The 17,298-nt window shown below is 37.8% G+C and overlaps 1 protein-coding gene and 1 long non-coding RNA gene across 3 annotated transcripts in view; one reads left to right on the forward strand and one right to left on the reverse strand.

Annotated features, from left to right (window-relative positions):
• SEMA3A (semaphorin 3A) overlaps positions 1-17,298 on the reverse strand; it is a 490,617-nt gene that overhangs the window by 54,932 nt on the left and 418,387 nt on the right. The window lies entirely within an intron of this gene.
• LOC137768834 (uncharacterized) overlaps positions 12,207-17,298 on the forward strand; it is a 35,971-nt gene continuing 30,879 nt past the window's right edge. Inside the window, exon 1 of the long non-coding RNA XR_011074818.1 lies at positions 12,207-12,389. This is a non-coding gene — a long non-coding RNA (uncharacterized lncRNA). The remainder of the gene's footprint in view (positions 12,390-17,298) is intronic.

Raw genomic sequence — 17,298 nt, forward strand, 5'->3', positions numbered from 1 at the left:
ATCACTTACATTTATATTTTCATTTATCAAATATCTCCTAATCATTTACTCTATGCGCCGAATTGTGGAAGATTAGGGGATATTGTGATGAAATGTTTTCTGCCTACATGGTGCTTACTATCTGTGAGGGAATACCAACAGTTAAACAGAGCAATTATCAAATTGCACATAACAAGCAAAAATGAGTTTGGAACGAATGCAGTGAGAAATAGAAGGGACAACTGATCTTGCTTTGAAGGAATTAGGGAAAGTTTTTCTCAGAAGATATGACATGTAATTCAAGACCTGAAGAATAAGAGTTTCCCAGGTAGAAGAAACACAGGTGCAAGGTCACAGAAACAACAGAGAATGTTGTGCAACAGGAGAGAGAAGTGGTCAGAGAGGATGACAGAAAGTTAAGCAGAGGCCAGCATAAGAAGGAAGTTTATTGTTCAGGAGTTTATTGTCCTAATGGCTAAAAGGGAAACCAATGAAGTATTTTAAACCTAGTAATGACATTACCAGGTTTCTATTTCAAGAAGATCACTGGCTGCTGTAGGAAAAAAATATATACTGAGGCAAGAATGAAGGCAGGCACGGAGCAGCTGGGCCCGTGAGCCACAACTACTGAGCCTGCGCATCTGGAGCCTGTGCCCCGCAACGGGAGGGGCCGCGATAGTGAAAGGCCCGCGCACCGCGATGAAGAGCGGTCCCCGCACCGCGATGAAGAGTGGCCCCCACTTGCCGCAACTAGAGAAAGCCCTCGCACGAACCGAAGACTCAACACAGCCAAAAATAAATAAATAAATAAATAAATAAATAAATAAATAAATAAATAAAGTAGCTATAAAAAAAAATTAAAAAAAAAAAAGAATGAAGGCAGGAAAATTACTTAGAAGACTGGTGAGAAATGATGGTGATGTGGACTTGTATGATAGAGGAGACATATGCAGAGATTATGGGAAAGTAGAACCAATGGATTATGTTCACTGATAAGACGCTGGATGTGAGAAGTAGTAAGAAAAATCATGGTAAAATTAAAGGAAAGACCGATTTAAACAACTGGTGGGATAGGAATCATTTACCAAGAAGGAACACTTGAGGAAGAATAGATACGAGATGTGGAAGGAAGACTAGCTCAGTTTAGTGCATCTTTAGAGGCAGATGCTTGTGAAGTTATCCCTTAGACCATGAAATACAAGAGCTTAGAGAGGGAGGAACCAAGATGGCGGAGTAGAAGGACGTGCTCTCACTCCCTCTTGCAAGAACACCAGAATCACAACTAGCTGCTGGACAGTCATCGACAGGAAGACACTAGAACTCACCAAAAACGATACCCCACATCCAGAGACAAAGGAGAAGCCACAATGAGATGGCAGGAGGGGTGCAATCACAGTAAAATCAAATCCCGTAACTGGTGGGTGGGTGACTCACAGACTGGAGAACACTTATACCACAGAAGTCCACCCACTGGAATGAAGGTTCTGAGCCCCATGTCAGGCTTCCCAACCTGGGGATCTGGCAAGGGGAGGAGGAATTCCTAGAGAATCAGACTTTGAAGGCTAGCGGGATTTCATTGCAGGACTGTGACAGGACTGGGGGAAACAGAGACTCCACTCTTGGAGGGCACACACAAAGTAGTGTGCGCATCGGGACCCAGGGGAAGGAGCAGTGACCCCATAGGAGACTGAAGCAGACCTACCTGCTAGTGTTGGAGGGTCTCCTGCAGAGGTGGGAGGTGGCTGTGGCTCACCGTGGGGACAAGGACACTGGCAGCATAAGTTCTGGGAAGTACTCCTTGGTGTGAGCCCTCCCAGAGTCCGCCATTAGCTCCACAAAAGAGCCCAGTAGGCTCCAGTGTTGGGTTGCCTCAGGCCAAACAACCAACAGGGAGGGAACCCAGCCCCACCCATCAGCAGTCAAGCAGATTAAAGTTTTACTGAGCTCTGCCCACCAGAGCAACAGCCAGCTCTACCCACCACCAGTCCCTCCCATCAGGAAACTTGCACAAGCCTCTTAGATAGCCTCATCCACCAGAGGGCAGACAGCAGAAGCAAGGAGAACTACAATCCTGCAGCCTGTGGAACAAAAACAACATTCACAGAAAGATAGACAAGATGAGAAGGCAGAGGGCTATGTACCAGATGAAGGAACAAGACAAAACCCCAGAAAAACAACTAAATGAAGTGGAGATAGGCAACCTTCCAGAAAACAGAATTCAGAATAATGATAGTGAAGATGATCCAGGACCTCAGAAAAAGAGTGGAGGCAAAGATCGAGAAGATGCAAGAAATGTTTAACACAGATCTAGAAGAATTAAAGAACAGCAAACAGAGATGAACAATGTAATAACTGAAATGAAAACTACACTAGAAGGAATCAATAGCAGAATAACTGAGGCGGAAGAATGGGTAAGTGACCTGGAAGACAGAATGATGGAATTCACTGCTGTGCAACAGAATAAAGAAAAAAGAATGAAAAGAAATGAAGACAGCCTAAGAGACCTCTGGGACAACATTAAATACAACAACATTCACATTATAGGCCTCTCAGAAGGAGAAGACAGAGAGAAAGGACCCGAGAAAATATTTGAAGAGATTATAGTCGAAAACTTCCCTAACATGGGAAAGGAAATAGCCACCCAAATCCAGGAAGTGCAGAGTCCCATACAGGATAAAGCCAAGGAGAAACACACCGACACACATAGTAATCAAATTGGCAAAATTTAAAGACAAAGAAAAATTATTAAAAGCAGCAAGGGAAGAACAACAAATAACATACAAGGGAACTCCCATAAGGTTAACAGCTCATTTCTCAGCAGAAGCTCTACAAGCCAGAAGGGAGTGGTATGATATAATTAAAGTGATGAAAGGGAAGCACCTACAACCAAGATCACTCTACCCGGCAAGGATCTCATTCAGATTCGATGGAGAAATCAAAAGCTTTACAGGCAAGCAAAAGCTAAGAGAATTCAGCACCACCAAACCAGCTCTACAACAAATGCTAAAGGAACTTCTCTAAGTGGGAAACACAAGAGAAGAAAAAGACGCACAAAAACAAACCCAAAACAATTAAGAAAATGGTAATAGGAACATACGAACATACATATCGATAATTACCTTAAACGTCAATGGATTAAATGCTCCAACCAAAAGACATGGGCTTGCTGAATGGATACAAAAACAAGACCCACCTATATGCTGTCTACAAGAGACCCACTTCAGATCTAGGGACACATACAGACTGAAAGTGAGGGGATGGAGAAAGATATTCCATGCAAATGGAAATCAAAAGAAAGCTGGAGTAGCAATGTCAGATAAAATAGACTTTAAAATAAGGAATGTTACAAAAGACAAGGAAGGACACTACATAATGATCAAGGGATCAATCCGAGAAGAAGATATAACAATTATAAACATATATGCACCCAACACAGGAGCACCTCAATACATAAGGCAACTGCCAAGAGCTATAAAAGAGGAAATCGACAGTAACACAAGAATAGTGGGGGACTTTAACACCTCACTTACACCAACGGACAGATCATCCAAAATGAAAATAAATAAGGAAGCAGAAGCTTTAAATGACACAATAGACCAGATAGATTTAATTGATATTTATAGGACGTTCCATCCAAAAACAGTAAATTACACTTTCTTCTCAAGTGCGCACAGAATATTCTCCAGGATAGTTCACATCCTGGGTCACAAATCAAGCCACAGTAAATTTAAGAAAACTGAAATCATATCAAGCATCTTTTCTGACCACAACGCTATGGGATTAGAAATCAATTACAGGGGAAAAAAACGTAAAAGACACAAACACATGGAGGCTAAACAATACGTTACTAAATAACCAAGAGATCAATGAAGACATCAAAGAGGAAACCAAAAAATACCTGGAGACAAATGACAGTGAAATCATGACGATCTAAAACCTATGGGATGCAGCAAAAGCAGTTGAAGAGGGAAGTTTATAGCTATACAAGCCTACCTCAAGAAACAAGAAACATCTCAAATAAACAATCTAACCTTACACCTAAAGGAACTAGAGAAAGAAGAACAAACAAAACCCAAAGTTAGCAGAAGGAGAGAAATCAGAAAGATGAGAGCAGAAATAAATGAAATAGAAACAAAGAAAACAATAGCAAAGATCAATAAAACTAAAAGCTGGTTTTCTGAGAAGATAAACAAAATTGATAAACCATTAGTCAGACTCATCAAGAAAAAGAGGGAGAGGACTCACATCAATAAAATTAGAAATGAAAAAGGAGAAGTTACAACAGACATGGCAGAAATACAAAGCATCATAAGAGACTACTACAACCAACTCTATGCCAATAAAACGGACAACCTGGAAGAAATGGACAAATTCTTAGAAAGGTATAGCCTTCCTATACCTGTGATTAAAAATCTTCCAACAAACAAAAGTCCAGGACCAGATGGCTTCACAGGTGAATTCTTTCAAACATTTAGAGAAGAGCTAACACCCATCCCTCTCAAACTCCTCCAAAAAAATGTGGAGGAAGGAACACTCCCAAACTCATTCTATGAGGCCACCATCACCCTGATACCAAAACCAGACAAAGATACTACAAAAAAAGAAAATTACAGACCAATATCACTGATGAATATAGATGCCAAAATCCTCAACAAAATACTAGCACACAGAATCCAACAACACATTAAAAGGATCATACACCATGATCAAGTGGGATTTATCCCAGGGATGCAAGGATTCTTCAATATACGTAAATCAATCAATGTGATAAACCATATTAACAAATGGAAGAATAAAAAGCATATGATCATCTCAATAGATGCAGAAAAAGCTTCTGACAAAATTCAACACCCATTTATGATAAAAACTCTCCGGAAAGTGGGCATAGAGGGAAACTACCTCAACATAATAAAGGCCATATACAACAAACCCACAGCAAACATTATTCTCAATGGTGAAAAACTGAAACCATTTCCCCTAAGATCAGGAACAAGACAAGGATGTCCACTCTCACCACTATTATTCAACATAGTTTTGGAAGTGAAGAAGTAAAACTGTCACTGTTTGCAGATGACATGATACTATACATAGAGAATCCTAAAGACACCACCAGAAAACTATTAGAGCTAATCAATGAATTTGGTAAAGTTTCAGGATACAAAATTAATGCACAGAAGTCTCTTGCATTACTATACACTAATGATGAAAAACCTGAAAGAGAAATTAAGGAAACAATCCCATTTACCATTGCAACAAAAAGAATAAAATACCTAGGAAAAAATCTACCTAAGGAGACAAAAGACCTGTATGCAGAAAACTATAAGACACTGATGAAAGAAGTTCAAGATGATACCAACAGATGGAGAGATATACCATGTTCTTGGATTGGAAAAATCAATATTGTAAAAATGACTATACTACCCAAAGCTATCTACAGATTCAATGCAATCCCTATCAAATTACCAATGGCATTTTTTACGGAAGTAGAACAAAAAATCTTAAAATTTGTACGGAGATACAAAAGACCCCGAATAGCCAAAGCAGTCTTGAGGGAAAAAAACGGAGCCGGAGGAATCAGACTCCCTGACTTCAGACTGTACTACAAAGCTGCAGTAATCAAGACAATGTGGTACTGACACAAAAACAGAAACATAGATATATGGAACAAGATAGAAAGCCCAGAGATAAACCCACGCACCTATGGTCAACTAATCTATGACAAAGGAGGCAAGGATATACAATGGAGAAAAGACAGTCTCTTCAATAAGTGGTGCTGGGAAAACTGGACAGCTACATGTAAAAGAATGAAATAAGAACACTCCCTAACACCATACACAAAAGTAAACTCAAGATGGATTAGAGACCTAAATGTAAGACCATACACTATAAAACTCTTGGAGGAAAACACAGGAAGAACACTCTTTTACATAAATCACAGCAAGATCTTTTTTGACCCACCTCCTAGAGTAATGATAATAAAAACAAAAATAAACAAATGGAACCTAATGAAACTTAAAAGCTTTTGTACAGCAAAGGAAACCATAAACAACACAAAAAGACAACCCTCAGAATGGGAGAAAATATTTGCAAAGGAATCAATGGACAAAGGATTAATCTCCAAAATATATAAAGAGCTCATGCAGCTCAATATTAAAAATACAAACAACCCAATCCAAAAATGGGCAGAAGACCTAAATAGACATTTCTCCAAAGAAGACATACATACAGATGGCCAAGAAGCACATGCAGAGCTGCTCAACATCACTAATTATTAGAGAAATGCAAATCAAAACTACAATGAGGTATCACCTCACACCAGTTAGAATGGGCATCATCAGAAAATCTACAAACAACAAATGCTGGAGAGGGTGTGGAGAAAAGGGAACCCTCTTGCACTGTTGGTGGGAATGTAAATTGATACAGCCACTACGGAGAATAGTATGGAGGTTCCTTAAAAAACTAAAAATAGAACTACCATACGACCCAGCCATCCCACTACTGGGCATATACCCTGAGAAAACCATAATTCAAAAAGACACATGCACCCCAACGTTCACTGCAGCACTATTTACAATAGCCAGGTCATGGAAGCAACCTAAATGCCCATTGACAGACGAATGGATAAAGAAGATGTGGTACATATATACAATGGAATATTACTCAGCCATGAAAAGGAATGAAATTGGGTCATTTGTAGAGACGTGGATGAATCTAGAGACTGTCATACAGAGTGAAGTAAGTCAGAAAGAGAAAAACAAGTATTGTATATTAATGCATATATGTGGAACCTAGAAAAATGGTACAGATGAATGGGTTTGCAGGGCAGAAATTGAGACACAGATGTAGAGAACAAACATATGGACACCAAGGGGGGAAAGCGGCGGTGGGTGTGGGGTGGTGGTGTGATGAACTGGGCGATTGCGATTGACAGGTATACAGTGATGTGTACAAAAGTGATCACTAATAAGGACCTGCTGTATAAAAAAAAAGTAAAATAAAATGCAAAAATTTTTTAAAAAAAGAGCTTAGAAAAGAAAAGAGGCCTACAGTTGAAGCTATTTAAAAGTAAAGTCAATGGGGTGATTAGGAGGGTATAGAATAAAAAGATAAAAGAGGATAGAATGGAGCCCTGAGAAAAGTGATGAAAAGCAGGAAGAAATCTAGCAACTGGGGAGCTGTAAAATGAAGGGAAGAAGGCAATCTTTTGTTGAATGGTCAATCTTTTAAGTCTTTTTATCCTGAGAAAGAAAAAGAAAACCAGAAAACTTCCACGGACACTCCATGGAATCTATTATGGCTTTTTGCACCCATTAAGCCATAGAACTTCTTGGAGAGTACATATACTCCCTGCCCCAGTTACCACTTGCTTCTCAACTCTGCTGTCTATAGATTTTGGCAACTTTCACCATTGGTAGTGTCCTTAATGAGAACAACAGAAACCACCAAATCAGCAAATTGGTACTCATCTTCCTTTGTCTTTAGCCGTTGACACAATGAAATATTCAGATCTTCCCCCAAATTTTTACTGCTTCTCTGGTTTGTGGCTTTTTTGTGTCTGAGCCTGAATTGTTAATAATCAAATCTTCATAATTTCCTTTAGGACTCTCTTTTCCTAAATCCCTAAATATAGACATTCCTTAAATTTTGTGGGGGCACTTTTATTTCTTTCTACTCCTATAAATAAAGTTATCTCCTGGTATTGCTTCCATTATTTTAATATTCTTAATTTTCTTTATTTTTAAAGTTTTTTTCTTTGGGGATTTATTCACTTATAACGCTTGAAGTATCACCAAACTATATAAACCTTTCTTTTCTTCCTGCATCCAATTCTGCACTTCAAAATTTTGGCTAAAATTTTCTACTTAGAAATTTTACTGCAACTTTAATTCGTCATGCTTAGCAAAGAACTTGTCAACTTTTCCTTAAAAACTGTTTCTGCTCTTCCCGTTCCATTTTGGTTAATGTCAAGAGTGGCACCTAGATATAAAATGTGTTTTTACCTTACATTGCCCCCATCTCCTGCAGGACTTCTGTTCTCTACTCTAAATCTATTATCAAACTTATTCCTGCTATTGTTTTCACTTCTTCTCCCTGTTTTACAGTCTTAAATTTGCCAGCACAATTCTTGTTCTTTTCACTTAACAGTTATATTTTTGGAATCATCTAACTGGTCTTCCACATGTATTATCTATTTCTTCTAAGCCATCATCCATGCAGTGCTACAGAAAGAAATACAAATGCATTTACACCACATATTTTCCAGAACAGATTTCAAGTGTCATAGGATATGACAAAGTAGCATAAATTAAGATGTGGCAAGCAGAAAGGGCAATAGGGCTGATATTACTCTGGGCCAGTAACAGGGCTAAAAGGAGATACTACATTCATCAATACACCTGCTTAAGACGGACCACAGTTTTGGTTCAGAACTTTCTAGCACAAGAGGAAAGTGGGAAACCTTGTCAGTTTCATTATTCACACTGTCTCTGATATAGAAAATAAACTAAGGGCAATCCACATCATCCACGAACTAACCTCAACTTACCTTCCAGTAGAACTGACCACAGTTTCCCTTCTTTAGCCCCTTAGTGAACCTGCATATCATTCTAGAAGACAACACATCTACCATCTTCACAGGCATTTATCTCACAGAACATGGAGGAAAGTTTGCTTCTACCTCTTCTATATCACTTAATTCTTTTTCTATTATGTTCATCTTCATATTTGTTATGATAAGCATTTGTCCTATATTTCTCCCTCTCTTACCTTCAGCTTCTATATATACTAAAAATTTATTTTGAATCTATCTCACTGCAGCTCCCCGAATGTAGGCCCTTATCTCTTCTCTCCTGGCAGCCACATTCAATGTTTTCCCTGCTTCTGGCCTCACCTTCTCCAAACCACCTTGTATGGTCTACCACCTTTTAATATACAAACTGTTCCCTGGCACCTGGTGCATATTCCTCAATCAGAATCCATAAAACTCTATTTAATAATTTGTTTTCTTTCCCCTCTATTCTTGTAAGCTGGTCTCTCTATATTTTCCTAGTTCTTCCAGTATAAGTATAATTTCTGAAACAGAACATCACTCCTAAATAAATGAATGAATTAATTAATAAATGAATGAATTTGCTGAACTAAAATGTGTAAGTTTTTTTTTTTTTAAAGAATCACATTTTCTTGCTTTTTGACATAGTTTAGTGAAGCTTTGGGGATGAATAGAACTCAGCATAGCTTTAACAAAGGTTCCTGGTTAAAGAAATGCTTAGACATGCTTCTTTAAATTGCAACTATTTCTAAGAGTTATTATGCAATAGTGGGTTTTCAAAATGTTCTTCTGAAATGTTATAAATGTTCTTTGAACTTGGAAGAAGCTTTCTTTTTCTGATTGCATCCTTTTGTATTAGGTAATTAATGCAGTAAAAAAAGATTATCTGTTTGTAATTTTTCAAAATTAGATTTCATCAATAGGATTAAAATATCAGAAAGCATGTCTGTCCATTTTATGAAGCTAAGATCAATGCATATGTTACGGGTCAGAGATTACCACTGTCCTGAGAAACTTAAAGCAATTCAATAAACTTGCTGTGTGATCAAAAACTCCACATGGAAGTTTTACCAAAATTCATTCAGATTGACCTACTTTATTAGTTCTCCTTAGGAATCTAAGAAAATTCATGGTATTCACAAAGGAAGTTATTCTACTTCCAGTTACTCCCAGCAAATGGCAAGCAGAAATGAAAAACCCAAACCCACTAGTTTTTTTCTTTTAAAATTTGTGTTCTATAACCCATTAAATCAGAGATTGTCTATTTCCAGTCCTCAGACACAAATTCCTGATTTCAATATGGCTCAAGTCCATTGAAACTAACAGACACATATTTACAGATTTTTTAATAATGTAAACAGTTACAATGCCCCTAGATACCTCTCCACATTGCAACTCTGTACAGTTCTCTACTCTGTAAAGTTCACAAAATCCCAAGCGACAATGATTTAACAAAATCTTTGAGCTTGTACAATTTGAATATATTTCTTGCAATGTGAAGCAGGAAGTTGATGTGGATGTGTATTAAAAGCTGAACATCAAAAGAAAAGGGCAAAATCCATTTAAGCAAAATCAAAGTGCATTTATCTTGCCAGTACACAACTGCAATGTAAGCACTACAAAGGGTAAATAGAGTTGGAAATATTCTCTCATCTGGATAGCTTAAATGGTAGGCCTTCGGGGAAGAAACTCTGTCTTTACAGGTACTGTGCTACTTTTGCAATGTCCCTGAGCACAGGGTAGAAGCTGAACAAATAATCATATTTAATACTCTTGGGCCAATGCTATTATGTGAAGCATGGAATCTTTAATCATGATAATAGCAATAAATGGTAAGTAAATACACTTCTTTTCTTTCCCCCTTTATCTCTGTTACCACCCCCTTCACATTCTTCTACACCTCATCCCACAGATGGCATTTCTTGCCAAATTCACGTTTGGGCACCACCTGCTACTTGTAACAGTACGACTCTGTCGAAATATTTTTAGCACCTGCAAATTAAACTGTCCTTCAGGTGCAATCTCACACTTAATGAAAATGACATCTTGCCCCGAGACATATGGCTGCCTTTATGATTCACTTGGCAGCTTGAGCTTATTTAAATAATGAACACATTTTGCTGCTCTCAGCATTAGGATCAATCGGATTTGCTAGTATGGCAAAATTCTGACCAGCATTTGACTGGACTTCTCCCTTCCACTGACAATCCCCAAAGAACAAGAACATCCAACTAAAATTGTAGAAATATTTTTTTCTGAAAATGAATCAAATCTACTGGATGATTAATTAAGGCTTTTGGAGTACCTATGAATTTAAAAGGTAGGACATATATTGGTTTTCTAGGACATAAATTACAGATAGTTCATCTGGATAGAGGTTGGAATTAATGATTATAAACTCTCTTGTGCAACTTTAAGAGGAATAGTTAGTTTCACACCGTGAAACATTCAGACAATCCTCTTGTAAAAGCATGTTAGAGGGTTCCAGACCAGACCAGAAGGGAAAAAAACCCACTGCAGAAGAACAGCCCTAATTATCTAACTCTGTGAATCAATCCTGACACCATCTATGAGAGGACAGGAAAGCGTGAAAATTCACATAGTTCACAAAAAAACATATACACTCTTGTTCTCTTCACACTTAAAAGGTGATTTCACTGACATTATGACTATGTAGGAAGGAAAATCCTTACTAAATATATACCTTGAATTAACAACATAAAAATAAACAAATTCTTACTTCATTGTACATATATAAAAACTGTTCTGTGATAGGAGTCAAAGAGAACTGGATAGAAACGAGGCTTCTCCCAGTCACTAGACTTTTAACTTCAAAAAATGAATTAACGTCAACTAGCCTCAGTTTCTTTATCTGTCAGAGCACATGCCTCTGAGGGGTGCTGGGAGAATTACATTAGAAAATATATATACATCTACACCTACATATACATATATGTCTGTCTGTCTATCTATCTATCTAACATCTCCCTCCCTCCCTATCTATACCACTGTATCACAGGGCTTCTAAATTGTTAGCTGTTATTATTTTAGAACACTGTTTATAAAACTTTGAGAAATATCCTATGTAAATATATGTTTAAAAGTTAATGGTGGGAATTCCCTGGCGGTCCAGTGGCTAAAACTCCATGCTTCTACTGCTGGGGGCCCGGGTTCGATCCCTGGTCAGGGAACTAATATCCTGCAAGCTGCGTGGTGCCACCAAAAAAAAAAAAAAAAGGGGGGAAAAAAAAAGTTAATCGTAACAGAAACTTAGATTGCTAATGAAAGCAAGCTGAATCAGAAGCCAGCTGATAAGAAAGCTATAAACCTGTTAAAGACAACTGAGAAGAACAAAGACCAATTGTAAATTATGTAAATCGTATAACTTCATTTTTACAATTAAAAAAAATATTTCCAATATCACAGCCTTAGACTTCAAAATACTTACAAGTTGCTGATGCGGAAAAATCCTCACCAGATGAAGGCCAGTGCACCAGGATAGCAGCCATAGTGACTAGTTTCTTCCCCTTTCAGCTTTGATGCAACATAAGGGGGAAAAAAGGCCCCGAAGAATCAGAAGACCATGAATGGGAACTTCCAGCACATTGGGAATGCAGGGAATGCAGCATAAGGTCATCTCGCATTCTTAGCTAACAGCCTAAGCATAATGGATATATCATTTTTGGCTGTGGAATAGAAAAACCTCTGGCTGCCAAGGAACAGGCCTGGAAAAACTTTTGATGCTTAGCTGGCTGGGAAACTATGAACAGCCCTTGGGATAGTTTAACCCGAAGAAAGGTTCAAAATTAATCATGCCAGGAAAGAGAGAAGGGCTGATTAGAATGGAAGATGAGCACAAATGGTAAGTGAAAATAAAAAGTACTATTTATTTTGCCCCTTCCTTGTCCTTCTTATACATTATTTTAAGCCACACTCACCCCAGAAAGAAACTCTGACATTAAGACTCAACAAATGCTCAAAATGCAAACTAGAAACTGGCAAAGCTAGGATGTGAACAAGAGCTGAGTTTTTTTACTGTATCAAACAGCATCAAATATTTATATCTATGTATTTTGTAATTTTTGTAATATGTCTCTAGGTTGCATATACACACACTATTTGATTATTATTTACTATTTTAATAAAGAGATCAGCTTTTAACTTTAATAAAAAATTAGTGGAAAACCTTGATGCTTTCTACCACTTCAGACTCCTTTAAAAGGCATTCAAGGTCTTCACTATCCAGTGCCCCCCCTGTATAATTCTAGGCTCACCTCCCATTGCATTTCCCTCTGTATCCTCCTCTCTTATCACTCTGGACTCTCAGAACTTTCACTCTTTCATGCAAATTCTCTATGAAGAATCATGCCAAATTTTCAAGATCCTTTTCTAGTATTTTCCAAAAGTACTTTCTTTATATTCTTCCAGTGGAAATTTGTCTTCTGGGTTTCCACAGTATTTTGTTTAGACTTCAATTAAAGTAGTTATACCGTCTCATCTGCCCTAAATTATTCTTTACGATATAGGATGTTTCTTCACAAAGTTCTTTTGAGGCAGGGCTTTGTCATTCATCTTCAAATCCTCTCTGCTTCTTAAGATAGTACATTACCCTTTAAATTCTAACTAACTTAAACTCAACTGAACACATTTTTTTTTTTATTCATGTCTTAGTTTAGGTCCTTAAAGTTTTCCCACACTTTAATAGCTTTCTGAGTTTCTTGCTATCAGTCTTACCTTCCTACATTTTTTCTTCTACATAATGCCAAAAGTGACTTCATCAACATTCAGTTTGTTTACACCAATCCACTGTTTTGTTTTGTTTTTTAATTTTTAATAGATCTTTATTGGAGTATAATTGCTTCACAATACTGTGTTAGTTGATGCTACACAACAAAGCGAATCAGCCATATGCATACACATGTCCCCATATCCCCTCCCTCTTGAGCCTCCTTCCCCTCCTCCCTATCCCACTCCTCTAGGTCATCGCAAAGCACCGGGCCCGTCTCCCTGTGCTATGCTGCTGCTTCCCATCAGCCAACTATCTTACATTCGGTAGTGTTATCTATGTTGACGCTACTCTCACTTCGCCCCAGCTTTGCCCATCCACCCCATGTCCTCAAGTCCATTCTCTATGTCTACCTCTTTATTCCTGCCCTGCAACTACGTTCATCAGTACCATTTTTTTTTTTTTTTGGATTCCATATATATGCGTTAGCGTACCGTATTTGTTTTTCTCTTTCTGACCTACTTCACTCTGTATGACAGACTCTAGGTCCATCCACCTCACTACAAATAACTCAGTTTCGTTTCTCTTTATGGCTGAGTAACATTCCATTGTATATATGAGCCACATCTTCTTTATCCATTCATCTGTCGATGGACATTTAGGTTGGTTCCATGTCCTGGCTATTGTAAATAGTGCTGCAATGAACATTGTGGTACATGTCTCTTTCTGAATTATGATTTTCTCAGGGTATGTGCCCAGTAGTGGGATAGGTGGATCATATGGTAGTTCTATTTTTATTTTTTAAGGAAACTCCATACTATTCTCCATAGTGGCTGTATCAACTTACAATCCCACCAACAGTGTAGGAAGTTTCCCTTTTCACCGCACCCTTTCCAGCATTTATTGTTTCTAGATTTTTTGATAATGGCCATTCTGACCGGCGTGAGGTGATACCTCACTGTAGTTTTGATTTGCATTTCTCTCATAATTAGTGATGTTGAGCATCTTTTCATGTGCCTCTTGGCCATATGTATGTCTTCCTTGGTGAAATGTCTATTTAGGTCTTCTGCTCATTTTTTAACTGGATTATTTGTTTTTTTGATATTGAGCTCCACGAGTTGTTTGTATATTTTGGAGATTAATCCTTTGTCTGCTGTTTCATTTGCAAATATTTTCTCCCATTCTGAGGGTTCTTTTTTGGTCTTGTTTATGGTTTCCTTTGCTGTGCAAAAGCTTGTAAGTTTAATTAAGTACCATTTGTTTATTTTTGTTTTTATTTCCATTCCTCTAGGAGGTGGGTCAAAAAAGATCTTGCTGTGGTTTATGTCAAAGAGTGTTTTTCCTATGTTTTCCTCTAAGAGTTTTATGGTATCTGGTGTTACATTTAAGTCATTAATCCATTTGGACTTCAGTTTTGTGTATGGTGTAGGTAGTGTTCTAATTTCATTCTTTTACATGTAGCTGTCCAGTTTTCCCAGCACCACTTATAGAAGAGGCTGTCTTTTCTCCATCACATATTCTTTTCTCCTTTGTCATAAGTTAGGTGCCCATATGTGCATGGGTTTATCTCTGGGCATTCTATCCTGTACCATTGATCTATATTTCTGTTTTTGTGCCAGTACCATACTGTCTTGATTACTGTAGCTTTGTGGTATAGTTTGAAGTCGGGGAGCCTGATTCCTCCAACTCTGGTTTTCTTTCTCAAGATTGCTTTGGCTGTTCGGGGTCTTCTGTTTCCTAAGAATTGTGAACTTTTTGGTTCTAATTCTGTGAAGGATGCCATTGGTAGTTTGACAGGGATTGCACTGAATCTGTAGATTGCTTTGCATAGTATAGTCATTTTCACCATATTGATTCTTCCAATCCAGAACATGGTATATTTCTCCATCTGTTTATGTCATCTTTGATTTCTTTCATCAGTGTTTTATAGTGTTCTGAGTACAAGCCTTTCGCCTCCTTAGGTGGGTTTATTCCTAGGTATTTTATTCTTTTTGTTGCAATGGTAAATGGGAGTGTTTCCTTAATTTCTCTTTCTGATTTTTCATTGTTGGTGTATAGGAATGCCAGACATTTCTGTGCATTAATCTTGTATCCTGCAACCTTAGCAAATTCACTTATTAGTTCTAGTAGTTTTCTGGTGGCATGTTTGGATTTTCTATGTATAGTATCATGTCATTGGCAAACAGTGACAATTTTATTTCTTCTTTTCCAATTTATATTCTTTTCCTTTTTCTTCTCTGATTGCTGTGGCTAGGACTTCCAAAACTATGCTGAATAAGAGTGGCGAGAGTGGATATCCTTGTCTTGTTCCTGATTAGTGGAAATGCTTTCAGTTTTTCACCACTGAGTGTGATGCTTGCTGTGGGTTTGTCATATATGGCCTTTATTGTGTTGAGGTAGGTTCCCTCTATGCCCATTTTCTGGAGAGTTTTTATCATAAATGGGTGTTTAATATTGTCAAAAGCTTTTTCTGCAACTATGGAGATAATCATATGGTTTTACTTTCTTAATTTGTTAATGTGGTGTATCACATTGATTGATTTGCATATATTGAAGAATCCTTACATCCCTGGGATAAATCCCACTTGATCATGATGTATGATACTTTAAATGTGTTGCTGGATTCTGTTTGCTAGTATTTTTTTTTTAAAGATTTATTGATTGATTGATTGATTGATTGCTATGTTGGGTCTTTGTTTCTGTGCTAGGGCTTTCTCTAGTTGCAGCAAGCGGGGGCCACTCTTCATCGCGGTGCATGGGCCTCTCACTATCGTGGCCTCTGTTGTTGCAGAGCACAGGCTCCAGACGCGTAGGCTCAGTAGTTGTGGCTCACAGGCCTAGTTGTTCCACTGCATGTGGGAATCTTCCCAGACCAGGGCTCGAACCCATGTCCCCTGCATTAGCAGGCAGTTTCTCAACCACTGCGCCACCAGGGAAGCCCCTGTTTGCTAGTATTTTGTTCAGGATTTTTGCATCTATGTTCATCAGTGATACTGGTCTATAATTTTCTTTTTTTGTGATATCTTTTTCTGGTTTTGGTATCAGGGTGATGGTGGCTTTGTACAATGAATTTGGGAGTGTTTCTCCCTCTGCAATTTTTTGGAAGAGTTTGAGAAGGATGGGTGTCAGCTCTTCTCTAAATGTTTGGTAGAATTCACCTGTGAAGCCATCTGGTCCTGGGCTTTTGTTTGTTGGAAGATTTTTAATTACAGTTTCAATTTCATTACTTGTGAGAGGTCTGTTTATATTTTCTAATTCTTGCTGGATCAGTCTTGGAAAGTTGTAGTATCTTTCCAAGAATTTGTCCATTTCTTCGTGGTTGTCCATTGTATTGGCGTATAGATGTTTGCAGTAGTCTCTTATAATCCTCTGTATTTCTGCAGTGTCAGTTGTGATTTCTCCTTTTTCATTTCTAATTTTATTGATTTGCATCCTCTCCCTTTTTTTCTTGATGAGTCTGGCTAAGGGTTTATCAATTTTGTTTATCTTCTCAAGGAACCATCTTTTAGTTTTACTGATCTTTACTATTGTTTTCTTCATTTCTATTTCATTTATTTCTGCTCTGATCTTTATGATCTTTATGATTCCTTTCCTTCTACTGACTTTGGGTTTTCTTTGTTCTTCCTTCTCTAGTTGTTTTAAGTGTAGGGTTAGATTGTTTATTTGAGATTTTTCTTGTTTCTTGAGGTGATATTGTATCGCTATAAACTTCCCTCGTAGAATTGCTTTTGCTGTGGCCCATAGGTTTTGGGTTGTCGTGTTTGCATTGTCATTTGTTTCTATGTATTTCTTGTTTCTTCTTTGATTTCTTCAGTGATCTCTTGGTTATTTAGTAGTGAACTGTTTAGCCTCCATGTATTTGTGTTTTTTACAGTTTTTTTCCTGTAACTGATTTTCAATCTCATAGAGTTGTGCTCAGAAAAGATGCTTGATATGATTTCAATTTTCTTAAATTTTCTGAGGCCTGATTTGTGACCCAAGATGTGATCTATCCTGGAGAATGTTCCATATGCACTTGAGAAGAAAGTGTATTCTGCCACTTTTG

This window comes from Eschrichtius robustus, chromosome 8 (genome assembly GCF_028021215.1).
Source record: "Eschrichtius robustus isolate mEscRob2 chromosome 8, mEscRob2.pri, whole genome shotgun sequence".
In the NCBI taxonomy this organism is placed as follows: Eukaryota; Metazoa; Chordata; class Mammalia; order Artiodactyla; family Eschrichtiidae; genus Eschrichtius; species Eschrichtius robustus.